Source organism: Nannospalax galili, unplaced genomic scaffold (genome assembly GCF_000622305.1).
Source record: "Nannospalax galili isolate Female #2095 unplaced genomic scaffold, S.galili_v1.0 scaffold1231, whole genome shotgun sequence".
Lineage (NCBI taxonomy): Eukaryota > Metazoa > Chordata > Mammalia > Rodentia > Spalacidae > Nannospalax > Nannospalax galili.
In genome coordinates, this window is record NW_008329696.1 from 936,067 (window position 1) to 960,196 (window position 24,130).

At 45.9% G+C, this 24,130-nt stretch overlaps 1 protein-coding gene across 5 annotated transcripts in view; it reads right to left on the bottom strand.

The window, feature by feature from the left end:
- The window catches only part of Znf536 (zinc finger protein 536), a 487,581-nt gene that overhangs the window by 418,867 nt on the left and 44,584 nt on the right, over window positions 1-24,130 (bottom strand). For all 5 annotated transcript variants that reach the window (XM_017800248.1, XM_017800249.1, XM_017800247.1 and 2 more), the window contains exon 2: window positions 12,631-12,700. The gene's annotated coding sequence lies outside the window, so the exon portion shown is untranslated. The remainder of the gene's footprint in view (window positions 1-12,630; window positions 12,701-24,130) is intronic.

The window sequence follows — 24,130 nt, forward strand, 5'->3', positions numbered from 1 at the left end:
TCTCTCTCTCTCTCTCTCTCTCTCTCTCTCCTCTCTCTCTCTCTCTCCCTTCCTCACCCTCTCCTTTATGTTTTAACGAGGGCCTTGTTTTGCAGGGGTTTTTTTGTTTAAGACAAGGTTTCACTATGTGTCTCAGCTGGAACTCACTCCATGGTCTAGTGTGGCTTCTGCTTTCAATCCTCCTGCCTCAGTGGCATGCACTGCCATGCCGAGCTTACTATTTCGTCTTACTGGTGAGAAAATTTGAGAAACTCAAAATGTTTGACCCAGAGTCTTGTAGCTAAGAAGCAAAAAGGAACCAAGAGCGTAGTTTTCCGAGGTGGGCCTGCCGAGGTTCAGTGTTTCTAGAATCCAATTCTTCTGTTATCACTGCACCCAGATGCGAGTGTCTGCACGTGGGGCCCGGGAACCTACATGACACAGGTGTCCCCAGAATCCCACCATTATCATAGTTTCCCTGGTCCTATATCACACAGACTCCAAGAAAATTTCTTTGGGATGAGACAGGATAAAGGCAGTAGTAAACTGTTCCTGCAGCATTTTAGTGGCTCTGGGATGCTGCAAGGATCCCCCGTCCCCAAACTCTCAGGACTAGGAAGCACTAATTCAGAAGAATATCAGGAGACCTGTCCTCGAGAGGTGGAAGGCACCCTGATACTACTAAAAACCTCCCTTTGAGAATGAGAATCCCTGGGCCTGAAATAAAGCTGCAAGTCCACCAAGTGGGTCATGCCCGACCCTGACCTCTGCCAACCCTCTGAGTATAAGGCCAGGTAAAGAAAGGCAGGGTCTTTCTGAACAGCTGGGGAATACAGGGCCAAACCCACAAGGAGCGATCCTAGGTGCACCTCCTCTGGTTGAGACACAACCAAGGATGTAGGGTTGACTCAGAATTTGTGGTGATGTGTGTGATTTCTAACACCTGTCTAGAATTAGCCCAACGTTCTAAAATGAAAGTGTGGTGGGGTTCCAAAAGAAGGTCATGAAGGAGGAAACAACTCACAAGGGTACTGTGCCAAGCCTAGGGTTCATACTTCCTGTCTCTGAGTCCCGTGCTAGACTGAACACTTTACAATAAGCAATCCGATTCAATAACAGGTCGTCTGTCTGACTTGAACAGTTTTTTTTTTTTTTTAAGTTAAGGAATAAAGCCCTCAAGAATTCACAAAAAAGTAGCCTGAGATCCAAAATGTACTACTAAGAAAAGCACTTAAGTGGGAACTAGAGAGATAACTCAGCAGATAAGAGCACTGGCCACTCTTGCAGAGGACCCAGGTTCGGTTCCCAGTACCCTCATGGTAGCTAACAACTCTCCATAATTCCAGTTTCAGGGGAATCTGATGTTCTCTTCTGACCTCTGCGGGCATTACACAACAGGGTGCACTTATACACATGCAGGCAATGCACCCATGCATATAAAATTGTAAAAAATAATGAACAAAATATATTTAAGAAGAAAAGCACTTAAATAGGTACTTTGTTAAACTACATGTGAACTCCCCCGCCCCACCCCTTCATTGCTAGGGGTACCAAGATAGGTTGTATAATTGCATCTAGAACAACTTGGCTAATCAGGTGCCTGGTAGCAATCACAGTAGAGTTTCTAAGTCAGCCTTTAATAAATCCATCAAGTTATAAGATGAAGATGGAACACGGGCAGAGCAAAAATCTTGTGCTTGAAGCTGGACTGCACTTGATGACGTTTCTGAAGATCTCTTGGGCAAAGCCTCAGTATCCAGTACACAGGGAAAGTGGCACAGTTCTGACTACTAGAAGAATCTTCTGTGGCTGGGGCCTCTAGTCTGATTCTGGGCCTCTCAAGCCCTCTTTCAGTAAGCATACCTTCTGCTAGCTTTGCTTGCACTGACACCAACACTAGCTGTACACGCTTAGGCTCAGGTCATGTACCAGGAACTCTGAAAACATAAGGATGACAGCAGGTGGCTCAAATGGACACACTGAGATGCCCCTATCCATCCTCCTCCCATCAACAGGTCAGGTATTCCTTAGAGGACCACAAGCCCATCTCCATCCCCCTTCTTCCTAATCAGGGAGCCTCTCCCCAACCTCTGAACTAAGCATGCTACATAAACAAGGGGAAGAACTCACTTTAACAGGGTCTCAGCAAGAATTTGCTGTGATGGACCCATTCCTGGTTTCTCCAGGATACTTAAGGCTAAAAGCAAACTACAGAAATGGACCTGGATCTCGGAGACATCCCCCGACCCCTCCCTCTTCCTGGGTGACTCTCAGAATTCTATATGCAAGAGCCAAACAAAAGGACTTTCCCCAAGGGCAAGTTCATTAGTCAGGTTCCCCAAGGAGTCTTGGACCACTAAAACTTTGACCAAGAAGGGGCAGCCACAGTGACCTCCTAGGACAGCTGTGGGCTCTGAGCTCTGTCATCAGCCCAGGGAGTGGGCAGCCAGACCTGGATGAAGCCTCCCCTGTCATCTATGGCCTTCATCTACCCTGAAGCTCAACTCTTGCTCTTTCATCCACAGCCACCTCTGGAGGCAGCTTCAGAGCCTCATCTCTGAAATGGGATAATGACAGGACTCATTTCATGAGATCATTGCAGGAATTAAATGAGATCATGCATATAAAATGAGGACAGTGCTTGTCACTCAGAGTCAACAGGCGCCAACAGCTGCACATGTTTGGTTATGCCAAGGGCTGAGCTGCCGAGCACCAGGCCAGGCCCTGCGGTGGTCTCACAATGGATGTGAGCAATCGGGCCAAAGGGAGCAGAGTTCATACTGAAGCACTTACTATGGGACGCGGAGCGGCGAGGCCCCAGTGACCACAGTTGGCAACAAGGATGACCAAGGATCCCCTTTGCCTCTCAACTGAAAAGTGAACATGCACCAATTTCAGGACTGAAAGTCTTGCCTCTAAAGCATCAAGGGTTTCAAATACTTTTTGCTACCCATACATCTTTTTCAAATGAAAGCTTACTCAGGCAGATGTAGAACAGATGTACATGAAGTGACCCTAGATAGAGAGGACCGATTGTCCTGGACTCCCAGGTCCACTCCCTCTGTTTAATAACTATCAAGAGTTGACCCTGTTAGATCAGTTCTCAAGTCTGTTCTCCCAACCAGCAGCTTTAGCTCTGCCTCAGAACTTGCTAGAAATGCCAATTCAAAGGCTCAGCCCAGGGCTTCTGAATCAGAATGTCTGAAATGGGTCCAAAGTAGGTTTTCACCCTCCATGGAGATTCTGATCACCTGCTCAGCTGGAGGTCACCACACCATCCCTGATGCTTATACCCTAGCCTTAAACTAAGCTTTCCCAATCCCACTACCCCACAAGGAAGGTTATGATTTGATTTGCCGGATGAGACCCAGACATGGGTGAGTCTTAAAAGCAACCTGAGCAATTCCAAACTGGCCAAGGTTGAGAACACCCATCTATGACCTTGTCACTCAAGTGTGGTCCAAAGACCAGCGATACCAGCATTGCTAGGAGCCTGCACACTTACACACAACCACACACACACACACACACGACCACACACATGCACATATACACACATATGCATGCACACATATACACATACATACAGGTTCACACATGAACACAAACACATGCAGACACTCACATACATGTATATGCACACTTACACTCATGCACACATATACACACAGGTTCACACATGAACACATGCACATGAAAATGTATACACATACCTGCATGCATATACGGTCTTGTGCATACTTAAATATATACACACATACACACATATGTACACATAAACATGCAGACATGCATAATACAGGCATGTATGCATGTACACATGTGCACATAGGTCTATGCATACTTTCCCACATACACACATGCATAGACATGTACATTTGAGTACACGCACACACACATGCATGCAGGCATGTACACACTTGCACACATGGAGCACATTAACACACAGACACACTCACACAAGGGCCTATAGAGGAGAAACAGATTTGGTGAATGATTTAAGTTTATGCCATACATATATCTTTTCACTCTCTATATTGTCTCAGGTTATATTTTGTTAGGAAGCAAAAATGATTCTGTGGAGTTCAGCTCACCTTTAATAGCATCATTTGATGCTATTAACTGTTTTCAAACACCAAACAGTCTGCACACACAAACTGAGGAAAATTTCATTATCTTCCTGCAATATTTCAGCAAGGAAATGAATATGACTTTGGAGTTAGGGAGCGTCCAACACATGAACTCTGCCGAAGCCTCCTCAGCAGACATATGCATGCACACCTGCACACAAACACACACATGTGCTCCACCTCTCCAGCCACATCCCCTTCTCCTCTGGGCAGCCAGCACCTCAACGCTGGGGCCCGTATCACACTACAGCTGAGCTGCTACTGGCCAAAGAGACTGAAAGGTGACTGACAAAGCCAGAGGCGCCAAAGCCCAGGCCAGATGAGTCTGTGGCCATCACCTATGGGCTGCCAGGTGGGTGAAGTCTAGCACTAAGCAGACAGACCCAATCTTAAGCCATACATATCCCCACATCCAAAGCCAGTGGGAGGACGACACCACATAGCCCTGCCACATAACTCCACACGTGCACAACTACCAGACTCTTTCATCCCTCAGATAAAAGCTCCTGCTGAGTACAACCCCGTTCTTGAAACAGCACTGAGGAGTTCAAGTATGAAGCCGAATGCCAATGCCTCTGCTGCCCTTCCTGTACTGCACTCACTCGCCAGTCCCATCACCATCCTACAAGTCGGATCACACTTTCTTTGTGCTTGGTGCAGTGAGCCAGAAAGCTGTAAGGGTCAGAGTCCAGCAATGCTGGACTCAAACCACAGCCAAAAGTTCATGAAAAACACTGTTGTGTTTCCCACTGTGCCCAAATGAAGCCCATTGTTGAAAAGCAGTAGTCACCGGGGAGGTGTTGCCCATCCCAAACAGAAAAAGAGAGCTACAATCTCCTTTGCTTGGAGTAGCCCCTTGGAGAAGCCACAGGGCCCCTTGATCCTGGGCATGGATAGTTTAGTTCCATAGCACATTCAAAGGCATGAAATCAACTAGGCCTCCTTTCCATAAAGAAAGAACAAATAACTCTTCACAATGTGTCCTACGATCCAAGAAATATCAGAAAGTTCCTGGTACCAAGTCTATGCATCCTGGTGGACAGAGAGGGTGGGGAGCAGGAGAGGAGGAGCAGTGTTGGGGAGCAGGGGGTGGTTATTGCCTGATAGCTTATTCACACTAGGTGCCAGCATGCCGGCTGAGGCCCTGAAACCATGGACGGTGCCTAAGGAGTTTCTCTGGGCGCAGAATGGACTACTGTCGGGGAACACTGGGCTAGGTGAAGTGGTCCACTTGTCATCCCAGCACTCAGGAAGCTGGGGCAGGGGAATTGCCAGTTTGAAACCAGCCTCCAATTACATCGGCAAGAAGATTCATCTGGAACAACACGTAATCCAAAAGAATCTAGGAGAAAGGAGCAGTCCACATACTCCCTTGTATCCCTGGTTTTCTTCCCCTGGAATATGGAAGTAATTCAAGAAGTGACTGATTGGCTTAGCTTTCCTTCCAGTCCTGAGGAAACGCTGTGAATGTAGACAGGCCTACATATGACATCTTCTCCCTCAGCAGAGCTGCAAGCTCCTCCTCCTCCCAGGTAGTGCAGAGCACAGGGTGGGGCTGAGAATTGACAGGTAAGGAAAAAAGGATCCTGAGGGCCTGGCTCAGAGGATAGGTGTCTGCCTGGCATCCCCAGCAATGTACCTATACATGCCCCTCCGGTCTCTCTCTTTCTCTGGCTCTCCTTCTCCTTCTCTCCCCACCTCCCAATGACAGCATCACAGCTGAATCTGAATATAATTGCAATGTTTCTTTCTGACCCCAGGCTTAAATTTTTAAAAGCAAAATAAACAAACAAATAAATAAATAGTAACAAAAAAAAACCAAACAGGAGCCAGGCATGGTATCTCATGCCTTTAATCCCAGTACTTGGGAGACAGAAGCAGGCAGATATCTGTGAATTCGAGGGCAGCCCAGTCTACATACGGAGTTTCAGGACAGTCAGGGTTACATAATCAGACCTTGCCTCAATTTAATTTTAATGAATTACTTAAAAATAAAAACCAGTTCTAAGAAACTAAGGCAGGAAGATTTGTGGTTTGTCAATTTGAAGTCGGCCTGAGCTATAAAGTGAGATTCTACCTCAAAATAAAAAAAGCGAAAAACAGTTCCGTAGGAAAGCAATTTTTGAATGATGTTTAAAAGCAAAAGCAATCTTTGAATGATGTCATTTAAATTGGTGATGAAGGCCAGAGTGCACAATTCATGGCCCAGGGGCAGGCTGGTGAGTCCATTCTACAGATGTGCTGACTGTCTTCACTGAGCCCTGATTAATTACTCTGTCTGTAGATTGAATTACTGAGAGAATTTAAGGTAAAAGGTAAAAAGCTCTTCTCAAAGGCCATGGTTAACAAACACTTCCTGTAGAGGGTCAGGTGATAAATACTTCTGGCTTTGCAAGCCACAGTCCATGTCCCAACTACCTGCCTCCTCCATGGTGGAGAGAGAAACCACAAATGAAGTGTAAATGAGTAATAGTACCTGTTTGTCAATAAAGCTTTATTGCTAGGACCCTGAAGTGTGAATTTGTACCAATAAAATTTTATTGATGCACAGAATTTTAAGTTTCATATAACTTTCATGTATCCTAAAAATTAAAACATTTTTAAAATTGTTTAAAAACTTAAAAGCCATTCTTAGCTTGCAGGCCATATAAAACAGGAAGACCTACAGAATGTGCCACATCATACCCATTAGGGTGGTCACTCTCGAATGTGGAAAGTAACAACTTTTAGCAAAAGTGGTGGGCAGAACTGCGACTCTTGTGCATTGTTCGCTGCGATGTAAAGGGCACAGTCACATGAAGCCCAGTATGGCAGCTCCCAAGAAACTGAAAATAGAATTATCACATGACCCGGCAATTCCACCTATGGCTAACTATCCAAAAGAACTGAAGGACAACTCAAAGAAACGGAAACCCATGCACACAGCAGCATGATTCAAAATAATCACACGCAAGTAACCCAAGTGTCCGCTGACGGATGGGTAAACTGTGGGATGTAGCCGCCGTGGAACACTGCACAGCCTTGGGAAGGCAGGGAATCCCTTCGAGGGCAGCCACAGGGTTGAACCCTGAAGGCATTCTGAGCAAAGCCAGCCAGGTTCCGCCTGTAGTTGTTAAGATCAAAAGGTTCTGGAGGGGGACGAGGAGGACGGTTGACCACAGTGTGAATATATTTGGTGCCACTGCACTGGATACTTAAAAATAATCAAAATGGGAAATTTATGGTATGTGTATTTCTTTACAGTTGTACGCAATCTCAGTGCTCCACTTTAGCACAGGGGCACAAGATGGGCACAGCAAACACCCAAAAAGCAGAAAGCAAATGGAAGAGTCTCAGGGTTACATGTAAAAGGCAGGACTTGCGTAAAATAAAGGTGTTTCTAAAACTTTGTTAAATCTGTGAAATACATGCTTTGGGGCTAATAAAGATCAGAGAGAGAGAGAGAGAGAGAGAGAGAGAGAGAGAGAGAATTTCTGGCTCTCTGGCCCAGCCCTTCTATCCTGCATAGAAACTCCAGAGGAAATATGCCTATGTGCACATAGAGGGTGTCCTGGGGTGCCCTATAGACCAGAGGTGGGAGGGTAACTCAGCCACTCAGGGACACACATGGCTCCTCATGGAGATGCACCCTGCCTGGGGTGGTCAATGATCTTGTCAGGGACAGAAAAGTTCAATGACTACAAGGGTGAGTTTAATTATATGTTGTCGCTGACTAGCAGCAGTGACGATGGTACAATTACACATGTAATTTATCAGCAAGATACTTGCATACATAATAAACCAAAAGCAAAACATTAAATTTCAGTGGCAGCTAAAAATATAAAACTGGGCCATGACGCTGAGCGGACTTCCTTGCAAGGGGATAGAAGAGCGAAGCCACGGGGCTCCCCTCCCACCCACCATGAGCACGTGGCTTCTATCCCAGGAATCCACTCCCGAACACCAAGCAAATCCCAAACCCCCAGCGGTATGTCAACAATGCTCCCTCACAAAAGGAATGGGATGGGGAAGCCGACTTAAGAAACTCACCACCCTTTCTGACATCCTCTGAACTTACTAACCAAGGTCCCCAGGGGTGCTGGGGAGACCGAATGCCTGGCTACGTCTTGGGGTTCCTAGCCCTGGTGTGGACCAGAGGGAAGAAAGTTAATTTTCTGAAAAAAAAAAAAAAGGTCTATCCTTGCATTGTTCTTGCATAAAAGCAGATAAAATGAAAACAATAAAAGTAGCACACGTTTATGAAACATCTGCTTTGAGCCAGACATTGTTGTAAGTCTGCAGCATGGCATAATCTATTGCACATTGCTGTTACACAGTGTACAGATGAGAGAGTGGAGGTATAAGTCTTGTGGCACATATGCATGCAGCTAATGAGCGCTAGAGAGTAGAGCCGGTGTTCTGACCCAGGAAATGCAGTTCCAGAATCCCCACGTTAGCTCTAGGACGTAGCCCAGTCTGGCCACCCATGGCTTTCTCTCCCTTATGACTATTGCCCGATAGTTTGAAAGCCAGTGATGGACAGATATGGACCATCCCCACTGCAGGGACACCCGTTTCCTAATACGGGGGTTCATTGCTCACACCCCACGCGCACTTGAGGGTGTACCATATGCTCCTTTCTCAGCCTGTCCTAAAGATGACTGAGTCCACATGGCTGAGCATTGGCCAGTCCAAGGAAATGAAGCACTTTAGGTTAGGAGAGGACAGGAGAGCCTCTACAAACACGAAGAACATGTCCTTACCATTTGGGCCAGGAGATGGATATCATGCATATGCACAGAGGGTCTTCTGAACCTGGAGAACTCCTCATCCAGGGTCCTCTTTGAAAGAGGTCACCCGCTCCTAGTATACTGAATGTCTTTTGTCCCAACCATATAAGCATGTACTCTCAGAGATTTTAAATATATGTTTATGGTAAGATGCTTTTCAGCTTACACAGTCTTAGACATATATTTCTAAGTGGAAAAAAATGGACTAAAATGAAAATATAAACCCACCTACCCATCTATCCATCTATTCATCTATCTACCCATCTGCCTATCCATTCATTCATTCAACTACTTATCTGTCCACCCATCTGCCTGTCTATGTACTCACCCATCCGTTCATGTATTTGTGCACACATTGATCCATCTACCAAACCATCCTCCATCCAGTCACCTACCCATCCACCCATTCAGTCACCCATCTATTCATCTACCCATACATCTATCTATCCATCCATTCATCTAGCCACCCACCTATATTTCTATTCTACCCACCCACCCATCCATCTACCCACCCATCCATCCACCCAACTATCCATCCATCTATATATCTACCTACACACCCATCCATCCATCTATCCATCCACCAATCCAAACATCCACCTGAGTATCCACCCACCCAAACATCCATCCATCTATGTATCTATCTACCCATCCATCTATTTATCCATCCACCCAACCATTCACTATTGAGAACCTACTATTCATCAGACACCATTCCAAGAACTAGAGAAATAACACTGAACAAAATATGAAAGGCCCTTACCCTCACCAGGCTTACTCTGCTGTACGGGAGACAGACCAAAAATGGGCCAAGATCCTTCCCATTGCAAACATCACAGTACACTTGAAATCTTCCTAACACAAAGGTAGATTAGATCCATTTGCTCACTTACTGTTAAAACAAACAAGAAGCCTCATATGGAAAATGTTAATGATACAAAAATTGTACTCCAATGTGGCGGAATCATCTGAGGGTAAATATTGCAGTCAATATTTTTATGACAGAAGTATTATTCCCCATCTTCCTAACCTTGGTTTAAATATATACATGTATGTGGGTGCATATGTATCAAGATTCAAGTATTTCAGTATAAATTTTGTATTCAAAATACTTACCCTGATTTCAGTTGATTGCATAGTTCGAGTCAATGTTGCAGTAGTAATTCTTGTTTTGAATCAAAAATAAGGTTTTCTCTCTCTCTCTCTCTCTCTCTCTCTCTCTCTCTCTCTCTCTCTCTTTAACCTTTCCCCCCACCCTCCATACCCAAGGAGTCCCAATATTCAAGCTGTTTTCCAAGCTGAGTAGTATCAAGGGTGAAACCTGTTTCTTCCCATTTATTTTTTCTGCTGAAGCTTTGTAGGGGGCTGGGGAGCTGAGATGCTGGCTCAAACCACATCACAAAGGCACCGGGGATAGAAGGACAACCCTTCCCACTTCGATTTGAGTGTGTAATTGTTTGAATACATCTCCCCGGCACTACAATAATGTCATCCTTGGTTGACACAGATTTTAAAGCCCTTTGAAAAGGTGGAATGTTATCAGTCATGAGTGTGATTATAATGGGATTTAAGTGGAAGGAGCTAAAGATTCAGGCCCTCACTTGGGCCTGGCTCTATGACAGATGTGGAAGGGGGGGAGCACGGGAGAAGGAGGACCGTGTTCCAGCAAAGAAAAAGAAGCAAAGCGCTGTATACCACCGCCCTTTCTTCCAAAGTTAAAGATGTACACGAGGTACCAGAAGCCCTGCCCCCCCTCTGGAGTTCCCCCACTCTCACACTCATCTGTTTGTGTGTCTATCACATTAGACGAGTGGGCCTTCAATAAGGGTTGATTGGACTCCCCAGGGGACTTGTGTAAATGTCTGGGTACGTGTTGGCTGTCCCAGTGGGAAAAGGAGTGTGTTCACGGTATCTTAGTAGGAAGAGGCCAGAGGTGCTGGGAAACATCCTGACATGGACGGACAGCTTTTTGTGGTGCAGAAATAATAGCCCAACAGAGCCATGACTCCAGGGACTGAGAAGCCCTATATCAGATCCAAAGAGGTGGGGTCAAGGGTAGAGGAAAGAGTGGGGCAGAGAGGAGCATCCTGGGATGCCTGTCTGGGGTTACTTCCTCTGGCTTTACCACCCCTCGTGTCTGCCAACAGACTGAGGCGAGTGACAGAAGAGGGGAAAAAATGGGTGGAAAGAAAGGTGCCTTGGAACTAAATTACTTACTCTTTTACCTTTGATCTAAAACATACTTTCTTTATTAGAAGGCAGAAGGGACTGGAGACCCAGCAATTATTTCTTCTCCTCCTTCTTCTTCCTCTTCTTCTTCTTCCTCTTCTTCTTCCTCTTCTTCTTCTTCTTCTTCTTCTTCTTCTTCTTCTTCTTCTTCTTCTTCTTCTTCTTCTTCTTCTTCTTCTTCGCAAAGCAATCCAAGCCCAACAACAACAAAACCCAAAATAATCTCCCTGACAGATCTCTGGGACTATCACAGCTCTCGCCTGACAAATCACAATGGTGCCTACAGACGTGGAATTCGTCCGTCACATCCAATCACATGGCTTGGATTACTAAGGCAAAGAATTGTGAATTTCATTAAATATGTTAAAGGGGGAAAAATCAGCTTTGAAAAATAGTAATCCTGTCTTTCAACAAAAATATTATAGGAAGCTATGAATTTGGTAGATCCGAATAGGATGTTGGTACATGTTTTACTAAGGTAATATAATGGCACACTATTATTAGATCACATTAATCATTACTGTGCCAACGGCACTGACAGCCCGCTGAAAAGGATTGAAAGGCCTGGTAATGGATATAAATTACCCATTGTGTGATAAAAGGATTTTTACTAAGAAGGTAAGAATAAAACAGCAAATTTCTAATATAACTGTTGTGTAAAAACCAAAATAAAAGTAATCCACGGTCAGTAATATCCACAATATCAGAAGTAAGCACTTTTTCCAACAAGATAAAGTCACAATAAAAAAAATATATATTCAGTACAATATAAAATTAATTTCGGAGTGCATAATTCCGCTATCAATTTCCCCCAGTTTATAGAGTGACCTCGGACCTGCATGACCACGAGAAGATGGGCTGGGCTAATTAGATCTGAGTTGAGTTTACAGAGACAGCAGGGCCACCTTGGACGGGGCCACCGAAGATATCTCAGGCCTGTGCCACTTTCTTTGCAGTGTTATGTAAGTTTCTGTCTGCTTTTGTGTGAGGAAAACTCTCCACATCTAAGCTTGTGGTATCAGGCTTGGTTGAGAAGACATACATGGAGCTATTCTGGGTCAGGTATACTCCAACATTGGGCCAGTCCACCACATCACAAGGGAGGGGCGGGGAGAAGGACAACAGGAGGTGCGTGTGTAGAGTCATGTGGCTCCAACAGCCCCAGCTCACCCGCGCTGGTTCCAAATGCCAGTTTGGGACAGGCACTCAAGATGTCATACAATCAAGTGACCCTTGCTGGGCTTTGTTAGGTCCCATCCAAGCACTGGGGGAGCATCTGCTTAGCACATGTTCACCTCACCCAGAAGACATGAACCCAAAGGCACCTCCCAGAGTCCTTTGCATCTAGAAGTTTCACCATAGTCCACCACAGTTATCTAAATAAAGGAGAGTCTATGGAAGGACTCTGTCTCACCACAGAATCTGAGTGACCACTCCCCAGAAAGAAACAGCCTGGGCTTCCCTAGACTCACAGACAGATGCCCCTTCAACAAGCTTCAAAACTACAAAGTAATGGTCCTTACCAGGCAAATCTTAAAGCCACAGAGGTCGGTCCTGGGTGAAGGATATTCTTAAAGCCGTGGAGGTCAGGAACTGCAAAAATAAGACCTATTAGAAATTCAGAATATCAAACATACAGACGTCAAGAAGATACACAAACAGCACTCATCCAGGGGCAACTCGCTGGGCTTGCTGGGAGCATTCTTCTGAGCTCTTTGTTAGCATTCTAAACATGGGGACCTTGGAAGTATTCAAGGGTTCTTACTCTCTCACTTATGGAGTTCCTCACAATAGATCAAATATCAAGTGGCCAAGACTGTTCAGTGACTGGGGAAGGACTCAGTGAGTCGCCGACAGGATTGTACCCAAGTATAGCTTAGGGATGCCGTGTTTGGCATCAGAGTCATGCCTGCTGAATCAAGACCAGGAGCGTGGCCCAGTTAGCTCACTGGCTTTCTTATTCTGTGTCACAAATGAAATCAGTCTCATGCAGACTATTTTGTTTGCCAGGATAAGATACAGCCCAGTCAGCCAGCTGGGCTGCTCATCCATGGGGGATCCAGAGCTACTGGCTGGGTCCCTCCTTGCAGTGCATCCAGTTCCCAATCTGCTGACTTATGGAAAAGACGGAATAGGACAAGGGGAAGTCCGCTATTGATGGGTGGAATTTTAACCACCTGAGGCTGTACATTCAGTTACAGAATTCCTATGTGGATTTAAAGATAGTGATCTACAAACAGAGATCACAGATACATTTGGGGGAGCTACAGTAGCAGGCTTGGTCCAATTGGTTTGGACACTCAAGACTATCTAACCCCAAGATTGATTTCCAGCCATTGGAAAGCAGTTTTCAGAGAGCATGCTAACATTATTTCTTCTGGGTTTGAAGTCCAGTAATGATGCTTTGATTAGGAACCAGTGGGGTTTTATTGGGAAGGGGGATTTCTTTGCTTTGTTTTGTTTTCAAGACAGAGTTTCCCTATTTATCCCCAGGCTGACTTGGAACTCACTGTGTAACCCAGCCTGACGTCGAACTCCAATCTTCCTGCCTCTGCCTCCCAAGTGTTAGGATTGGAGGCCCCACTCTGCCCAGCCTGAGAAACTTCTAACTGCTTATCTTGAAAGATAGAGCAAAAGTTTTGTGCATAAACATAAGCACCAATCCCCAGCACCCTTGTAAAAAGCAGGGCATGGAGCCCATGCACTCATAATCCCAGTACTACATGCACACATCTGCACATGTGCACACACACACACACACACACACACACACACACACACATGAACACATGCACATATACAAACAAAAATGTTTTTTAAAAATTTTTTAAGTGCAGCAAGCTACAGTCTTGGCACCGGGCTGAAGGGTCCTGAGCCCCATGGGCTCTACACACCTCTCTACTTTGCCCTCTGAACTCCCTACATTTTACGGTGGGAGTCGTATGCAGACTTAAACGTTTCTATCCAGGCTTATGACTTGCAAAATTCTAGGGCCATTCTCCAGAGACCGTTCACTTAGAAGCTTTTGTAAATTCCGATGACAGGGTAACACAGGAGGGAGACTTCGCAGCTAAGCCCTACACCATTTTGTCCTCCGGCACCAAGTCATTGATCACAACACCGCTGTCTCCCTCAATCTATGAGAGAAAGTGACAGGAGCAAACCTTCAGGGTCTGTGTCCTCAATCAAGAAAAGCCCCAGCAGAGCCTCGGGGCTGTGCTGCCAAGCCCTCCCTAACCCACTGGGAGTTGGTCCAAAGGTGGGTAGTCCACACACCAGTAGGCAGCTGCTGGTAAGGCACACTGGAGGCACAGGAAAGGAAATTGAGTTAGCCTCATTCCTGCCTTTCTGTGTCTGTCTAAACAGGAGGGACCCTTCTGTGTCTGATGTCATTAGAGTCATGGCAGATTTGGAAAGGTGAAGACATCAGGCTAGGCGTGCACTCTGGACTCAGGCAGGGAGAAAGGGAAACACCAGCAAGGACTTCCTTCTTCCTCAAAGTTAGAAACCACTGTTTGGGTGCAAGTAGTAACACACTCCCATTTAGAGACTGTGTAGCTGGGGGGCATGACCCAAGGCTGTCCCTGATGCTTGGCTTCCTTTCCTCCCTGCTCCTCCCCACTGCTGAGAGGACAGAGGGATGGGCACCACTGGGAATCACTTCCCACAGACCCTTCTTGGTACAGCTACCACCAAAGCCGAGGAGGGGGAGAGCAGCTTGAAAAGACAGCACAAATTGGGGCATGAATCAAGAGGCTGGGTTCGGCAGCTGGAGAGATGGCTCAGTGGTTAAAAGCACTGGCTGCTCTTGCAAGAAGGAATGGGTTTGATTCCAGCACCCACATGGTGGCTAACAACCATCTGCAACTCCAATTCCAGGGGATCTGATGCCCATTTCTGGCCACTGGTGGCATTGCACACGTGGGTGCACTTGTATGCATGCAGGCAAAACACATAAAGTTAAATATATAAAGAAAGAGAAAGAGAAGGGGTAGCTGGAGTGGATAGCAGTCTCCCTACCTAAACCAAGTTATCATCACAGGTATGTTTCAGTGCCCACTGCAAAGGGAAGGGAAACAAGACAGATAAAGCACAGATGCAGCCAGGCTCAGCCACAGGGACCCATGTGGCTTCATTCAGGAGAGCCACTGTCTCCAATATGCTAGACTCCCTTCTGGGTTCCTGTTACGCTTTAGGCCCTGTTGTAGGCTAAGGGGTCAGGTGTTCCATGGGATGCAGGAGCTCTTCACAGTGAGAAGAGCAGCCTGGGGACAGCCAAGACTTGTTACAAGTGAGGAAAGAACAGATCATGGTGAGCCCTGGACTTGCAGGCTGCAGGGAAGGCGCAACAAAATAGAGGCAGTCTTATTTGAGAAGTGTGTGCAGCTGGTGGCCACAGCTTCAAGAAAAAGAGAGAGACGCTGTGTTCATAGTGGTGCAAGTCTGTCATTTTAGGACTGGCGGCGGGGGGGGGGGATGGCACAGCTGAGAGTTCAGAGCCCTTGTCTGTAAATCTACAGATGTACTGGGTCCTGACTGCCACCTCCTGGGTGATTTGGGTGGGGAAGATGCGCAGGGTGCTTCCTCTAACCTGAAGCACTTCCTAGATGCCTGTGAGGAAGGAGAGAAGAGGGAAAGTCATGGAAGGGGAAGTGAGCAGGATGGGAAGATGAGGAATAAAGAGGTAGGAGATGGTCCGGGCAGCTGCGGAAGTTTTTCTCAAACTGTAGAAGTCTAAGTACCCCATTCCTAGGGAGGCTTCCCATGGGACTGCAGACCGCCAGGCCCCACTGGTCAGTCCTGCACTGGCACCTTGTCCCGCACTGGCACCTTGTCCCACTGAAAGGGGATGGCCAGGTGGCTCCTGACAGGGAAAGGAGCCCTCCCAGGACAGACCAAAAGAGGCAGAGAATCCTTCACTGGGCAAGAGCCCAGCCTCCCAGAGTTACCTTGGGCACTAAGGGAAGAGGATGAATGACAAATGGAAAGCAAAAATGGGGTGCTCTGTCATCCCCTGTGCCCTCTGTAATGATCCCTGAGGTTAATACGCAGAGCTCCCCAAAGCCTCTTCACACACCTGCTTCTTGCTCTGTACCATGATGGAAGGATGGATGCAAGGACCAGAGAGGTGAGAAATGAGATGGGAGGAGGGTTGAGGGGTGATGGTGGGCAGCAGGCAGGAAGGGAGGCCTGGTTGAACCCCTGCCTCCCAGTTCCAGTCCTACCCCACTCCCAGAGACACTAAGAGTCATCCTCCCCCAGGAAGAGACTCAGAGGCCTGCAGCTGGCGGCAACAGTGTCTGCTAGGATAGCAGGGAAGCAGGGAGAAGGTAAGCCTCTTTCCTTCATGAAATGGGAAAGGAGGATCCTGAGAGAGCCAGCCAGACATCTGTAGCCCTGAGGCCAGAGAAGGGTGTGATTGATAGGTTTAAAAGAGAACACATCTGGGTGCCAAGAACCTGTCTCCAGATCAGCAATGCCTTCTGTGCCTTGTGCTACTAAAACTCAGGTTCCACAGGTAGAGTGCCTCCCCTCAGCACATACACATGCACACATGGGACCTGCAAGGCCCCCAAGCCTCCTTAGGGCCCACAATTCAAAACTCTCAGGTCCTCTAGGAACAAGGAGTCAGCCAAAAATGGAAGCTTCATAAAGCAGACCTTTCCACCATCCTACACCCTACGTGGCTGTCTTTCTCGGACAATTCTAAGGGATAAACAGGACCTTGACAATTATCAGGACAACTGTTCCTGCAAGATTCCAATGGAAACCAGGTTATTGTGGTGAATGTCTGCAGTCCTGACTTGGAAAGGTGAACAGGAAGATGGCAAATTCCAGGCCATCCTGAGCTACACAAAGAGGCCCTATAAGTTTCCAAAAAACCGGGGCTAAGTAAGGAACCTGGGAGGAAGACAGGCTGAGAGCAAGAGCTGCTGCCCACTTTATCATCCTGAGATGTCTGGCCCTTATCTACACTGTGAGCAAAGAGAGTGCGTCCACCTGTGTGGAAATTGTGGTTTTGACATAGATTCAGATAAAAAAATTAAAAAAAAGTAAAAGCAAAATACAGTGTCATCAAAAGAAAACAGCTGAAGGGCAGACAGATGATCTTTGATAAGGCCATCAGAAAAGAGGTTGCCAAGGAAGTGACATCTAAGTAGGCACCAGAATCAAGGAAGGGAGGAGTCTTGTGGAAATCTCATGGAAATTTTCATAGATGAGCACACAACAAGTGCAAAGGAAATGCGATCAGAAGGAGATGGTATCTTCAAGGAGCAGTAAGACACCCTTGTGACCAGGCATGGACTGTGGATGGGAGATAAGGTGGCCAGTTAGGACACACATGCTCAGGAAGAAATCTGGTTTCATCCCAAACCATCAGTAGGTTTCAAGCTACAGACTGGCTCGGACTAGACAAAAATTAATTAGTGCACAGTGGGAGGAAGAGACCAGAGCAAGCAGAAGACACAAGAGCCCAGAGGACGCAGCCACCATTGTACATGTGAGCAAGGACGACATGGCAAGGGAGAGGAGCCATGGCATTGGGGTGTGTCCCACCAAGAGCAGGCCAAGCCCACCGTCCTCCAGGCTCTTCCTAGACCAGCACGCTGGGGATACTGGGCACCAGCTCCCAGCTCAGCCTTCTCCCAGGGCTTAGAGATCTTGTGACACCTGGGAACAGAGGGACACCCATTCCATGGGTAATCAGCTCGTAATGATAGGGGTGGTAATTGCCTCAAAACTGCCTTAAAGTGGTGCTAAGAAACCACTCCAGAGTTACAGAATTCAAACTCAGGTCACTGTCCCCTACTGAAATCACTTAGGGACAGGAGGCATACTAGACTTGAATCCCCACCACACCCTGAGCCTACTGTGGTTTTTCACATCAGTCAATCTGTCTCTCTGACCCACAAAGACCATCGCAAGGTTCCTATTAACATTTCCCTCTCCCACCACCTCCTAACTGCACAGTGCTATTGTGTAGCCTGAACTCCCTCCTCCTGGGAACAATGAGCAATGGTCTCTCTTTAGGGCTGGGAGATGGCTCAGGTTAGCAAAGTGCTTACCTTGCAAGCATGAAGAGCTGAGTTTGAATCCCCAGAACCCCCATAAAAACAAACTAGGCATAGTAATACACATCTGTAACCCCGACACTGGGAGGGAGAAGATGGGGACTGCTGGGGCTTGTGGACAGACATCTGACCCACTTGGTGAGTTCCCAATCAGTGAAAGATGCTGTCTCAAAAAACCAAAGTGCAAGAGGCCTGAGGAATGATATCCGAGGTTGACCTCCACATGCACATCCACACATATGCACACATTTGCACACACGTGCACCTACACATACATACAAAATAACTCTCCAGCCTAGACATATAGCTCAGTAATTAAAAGCACTGGCTGCTCTTGCAGAGGATCCAGGTTCAGTTCCCAGCACCACATGACAGCTAACAACCATCTGTAACTCCAGGTCCATATATGCATATACACATACATATATGCAGTCAAACACTCATACATGTAGAATAAAAATAAATCTTCATTAAAAAAATCAACTCTCTCTTCAACAAGAAGTTACCCCCTCTTCTCCAGGCTGTAGGTGGCGGCCTCTACTCTATTGCAGAGCCCAGCTACAAACAAGAGAGCTAAAAAAGTGCCATGAAGTCAAACTTGCTGGGCTGTGGGACATGCCTCCACAGGGAGCCTCCCCATTCATTTGAAGACAAAGGTAACTGATGGAGAAGCCATCTGATACCTGTTCCCTCTAAAGCTTTCAGGATACACAGACATCAAAAGCTTCCAGAAACCTGAAACCCTAGGACATGGACCCAGGCACTGGGATGGTCAAAGATGAGTGGCAGCCTCCTCTCTGTGGGCCTGCCTACAAGTACATGTATTTTTACATGCTGTAGTATGAAGAAAAGCCAAGCTGCTCAGAGCCAATCAAATTACGTCCCTGTCTCTTTAATAAACAAATCCATGTGCATATTAACAGTGTTGAAAATTCAATTTAAACTCTTTGTCTGCTGCTGCTTACTCTAAAGATGGTCTTTCTTAAACAACAGAGCACCAAGGAGTCGTTAGTGCTCTCTCTTCATTACTTCAAAAAACCAATCATTAGACACCAGAGTATATACGTAATTAGAAAATCACTTCCTTTGCAATCCAAGCTAAGTAGTTTACATACTGTAATTACAGGGACAAAATCAATTTTTAATCATTTCCCTGATTGGGCTCATCAGCTCTGTGGGAACATTGTAACCTGCTTGTTGTGCAAAAGCAACATCTGGGCTAAAACAATTACCCTTTGTTTGCTACAATATTCCTTAAATCTTTTTGCTTGCATAAAAAAAAAAAACAAAAAATGAAAACATGAAGATATTTGGATGTCTTTTTGTCCTTGATCAACATACACCCAAAAGTTCTCCTCGTGACATGAGCTGTGTGTTCCCTGGAATTTACGGTTTAACAGGACACATCCAAGGAATTTTTTTCTCAGTGAGATAAAAGTATCTGATTGTTTTAAAGATCCATTCAATTGTCTAATTGTTGCATGGCTAACACATGGTATTCAAACATCCCACATATTATAAAAGCTCATCTGGGTAATCATAGGCGACTATTATTGTGATGGTTTACACTTTTCTAATACAAATGAATGGATTTTATCAAAACTTTAAAAAAAAAACACTAAAAAGCTGAGTATGTGTGATAAATAGTTGGTATGAATTGGCAAGGCTGGCCTGAGCATTTTGTTCTCTTAATAGGAAATGACCTCATTTACACTAGAGTAATAATTAGTACTGCTTCAGTGACAGTTAAGAAAAAAAACTTTCCCAGTATAATACGGCAGCCTCTCCTTTGTTAGGAGATCTACATCGATTATTAACCCTTACTGAGAAAGCCAAGTTTAACTCTAAGTTCCACCAGGTTCTGTTTGCTGGCAAAAGATAAAAAATAGCTGTTTTGGAAACTACCGCCTTTCCCCCAGATCTCCAAAAGTTGTTTGTCTGTGAGCTTTTAAGTGCCAATCTGAAACAGTTGGTGTCATCTTTGAAGAAACTTAGGAACAAATACCTCCTCACCATGCAGCCACCGGGAGCCCCACTCAGCTCCCTGTGCTCCCCTGGTGGCCTGGTCCTCCCCGTCCTTTTGAAGTTTATTGGTTTTGATTATGGCTTGCAAGTCTCCCAACCTACAATTAATTCATAGTCAAAACAGTCCTGCAAGGAAAACGGAGAGGGACAGTGGGGAGAAGAAGAGGCTATCCATGCAGGACCCGCAGCCCCAGCTGATAGCACATAAGGGTGTGCGAGGCACATGGTGTTTAAGAACAACAACAGTCCAGGAAGCAACCAAAACATCTGCACGTACACACACACACACACACACACACACACACACACACACACATTGTCCTTGTGTTCTGAAGTGATTTGCTCATTAACCAAATTTAAAAAGAACAGCAGCTAACATTTATTGAGCACCTACTGTGTGCCCCAGAGAACCAAGAATCAGCACTCGTGGCCTTATTTATCCTGGCAGCAGTCCTGCAGGCACTGTCTCCATGAGCATTTGTGGGTGGGAAGCCGAGGAACTGGCTACAAAGCAGAACACCCGGGTTAAGCGCTCGTGAGTAGGTGAGCCAATATGTGAACCCAGGTTGTCTGACCTCGTGGCCCATGCTGGGAATCCCTCAGCCTTCTGTTCAGGGATACCTGATGACCCTCAGGCAGGCACAGGCCTGACACCACCACAGACTCCTTCTCCTCATTGAAGAGCGCGGTTCTAACCACAAACGAGGAGAGAGGGTCCTGCAGTGCTTGCAGGGCAAGCAGCACATGCCTCTAGTGTGGGTGTCAAGTGGTACAACACACTCAGGATCCAGGACAGGGGTCCCATCTGCTAAGAAAGAAGGCTTGGGGGCTGGAGATGGCTCAGCCGTTAAGAGCACTGACAGCTCCTGCAGAAGACCCAGGTTTGATTCCCAGCACTTACATGGCGGCTACAAACCGTCCTTAACTCTAGTTCCAGGAGAATCCGAAGCCCTCTTCTGACCTCTGTGGCATTGCACAACACAGATGCACTCATTTACATGCAGGCAATACACTCATACACATAAAATAAAAATAATAAATGAAATATTTTTTAAAAAAGAACCAAGGCTTGGCCTGCTCCCTCTGAGCCTCAGTTTACCCAGTATCTCTGCCTAGCCTGGCTCCTGTGTCATGTCCCTTATAACAAGAAAGAGCAAAGTGGTCCCGTCCCATTCCACAGCAGGGGGATATGAACCCCACAACAGCTCAAGATGATAAGCCCAAGACTACCGCTGACCTCCAGACTCAGAGGAGTACCAAAAAAGAATCAGGAGGATTTGAAATGCTTCTGAATAGACTGTCGCCCCATGGACCAGAAGTATTTCTCTCTCACAGGCGGTATTTGGTAGCATCATCAAGCCTCCAGATAGTGTGCAGCCACTTTCCCAGGAGCAGAGCGTGGAAGAGCAGAGACACATGGGGCCACACTGTGTTCCCAGCACTACTCAGGCACTAGCACTGCTCACAGATTCTACACAGCAATCACTGCTGGAATACTCAGCAACTGCCTAAACCTGTGTAATCCAGTCGCGGAGCCTCGAGCCACGTGTGGTTCCTGAGCGCTGGCCCTGCGGCCAGTCCATAGTGAGATGAGCTGTAACTTTAAGATGCAAATCACATTTAGAAGAATGCAAAATGTCTCGTTAATATTCTTTTCATTGTCTTCAGATAGGGTCTCTCTATGTAGCCCAGGCTGGCTTTGAACTCATAGTCCTCCTACCTCAGCCTCCCAAGTGCTGGGCTTACAGGCAGACAGCACCATAGTCAGGTTCCTTCATATCCTTCACACTTTTTGTATAGTAAATGACGATCTTTGGGGCATACTAAACTAAGTGGAATCTAATCTTCGAGATTGTCTCTCTGGTTGTCTTTCTACTGCTTTCGGTGTGGCTATAGGAAACCCAACATTGCAGACACGGCTTCCGTTTGTGTTTTGAATTACTGTTTGTATGATCTAGTGCTGAGGAAAGAAGGGAAGGAAAAGGGAAGGGAAAGGATAAAAAACAATCATAGCCTACAGTGAACATTCACTTGTTTCCCAAGGCACGTTTTTAGAGATGCACATCGGCACCCGTGTTCGTTGACCGCTGGTCCCAGAGATTGCTCCCAAGACCCAACAAAAACTACAGGAGTTTAGCTTTCCGTTGCACGCTTGTGTTTTGGTTCACTAACTTTTCACTTTTATAAAATTGATTGTTCCGTAAGATGAGCCCATGTAGTGGAAAGTTTGGAATGTGTAGAAACAGTTAAGAAAATGGCAAGATGAGCCACATAGGGAAAGAATCTTTGCAGGACACAGACCTGACAAATGAGTGCTGCCTCAAATATACAAAGAACTCTTAAAGCTCAATAAGAAATAAACAGAGCAGTTAAAAATGGGTGAAAGATTTAAACACCTCACCAAAGAGGGCTTGGATGTAGTGACTCACTCCTATAATCGCAGCACTTGAAGCTGAGGCAGGAAGATCACCATGAATTGAGGCCAGCCTAGGCTACATAGAAAATTCCAGGCCAGTCTTGGTTATACAGTGAAACCCTATCAAAGAAAGAAAAAGGGAGGGAAGGAGGGAGGGAGGGAGGGAGGGAGGGACAGGGGGAGGGAGGAAGAAGGAAATGCATAGATTCTAAGTAATGATATGAAAACAAGCTCCATGTCTTACATCATTACAGAACTGAAAATTGAAGGAGAGATGAGATGCATCAACACATTCACCGTGGTGGCTAAAATCCAATGCCCTGATAACACCAAAGTTTGGCAAGGACTTGAAGCCACAGGGCTTCTCTCTCATTGCTGATGAGAATGCAAAATGGCACACCCACTTTGGAAGGCAATTTGGCAGTTTCCTACAAAGCTAAATATACCCTTACTGTACAATCAAGCAAGCATGCTCCTTGGTGTTTACACTAGCAAGCTGAGATTTACTACTACATAAGAAACTACTCACAAATGCTTAGGACAGAATATTTACAGAACAAGATCATCTATGACACCATTGCCAAATCTTAGAAGCAGCCAAGATATTCTGTAGCTGGTGGAAGGGTATACTGTGGTATGTCCATACAATGGAACATAATTCAGTCATGAAAAGAAGTGAGCTACTGAGCCATGAAAATGTATGGAGAAGACATCAATGCTTCTGTCTACTTGAAAGAAGCCAGTCTTTAAAGTCACAATAGTTTGGGAGGCTGAGGGAGGAAGAGGTCAAGTTCAAAGTCAGACTGAGTTATGCAAAGACCCTGCCCTATAAAGGGAAAAATAATTGAGTCATCCAGCTACATGAAGCTACCTTACACCCAGTGACTATCCGAGGTTCAGGGATGGAGGTGAGGGATGAGCTTGTGGAGCAAGGGGATTTGTAGAGCAATTAACCATCTTACACTTCAGAGTAAAATACATACATACATTGCCCAAAGCCCTGAGGATATATTCTACAATGCAAAGAGGAGATTTTGGTGTAAGTAATAGGACTGTATCAACAACTGACTCTGTCCACAACAGGAAAAGGTGATATGTGTCTGAGGTGACAGAGATGCCCACCACCCTGATCTGACCATGGCCCATAGCATGCACACACTGAAATGTGTGCCCCATAAATGTTATGACAACTATGAATCACTAAGGTACATATTCATCAAAAGTGTCAACCAGATGACTGAGTGGGTAAAGGTGCTTGCCGCCAAGGCTGAGAACCTGAGTTTGAACCCTAGAACTCACAGAGTGGAAATAGAGAAACGACTCCCACAAATTGTCCTCTGATCTGTACTCCTGAGTGTTCACATACAATAACTAAATAGATGTAACTTTAAAATAAACATGCATATGATAAGTCATAACAAATGTGTCCTCCTAACCCGAAAATGTTACTAACAGGGAAGCTGTGGTGAAAGGTATTTTGCAATTTTCTGTATTCTCCTATTTTACCAC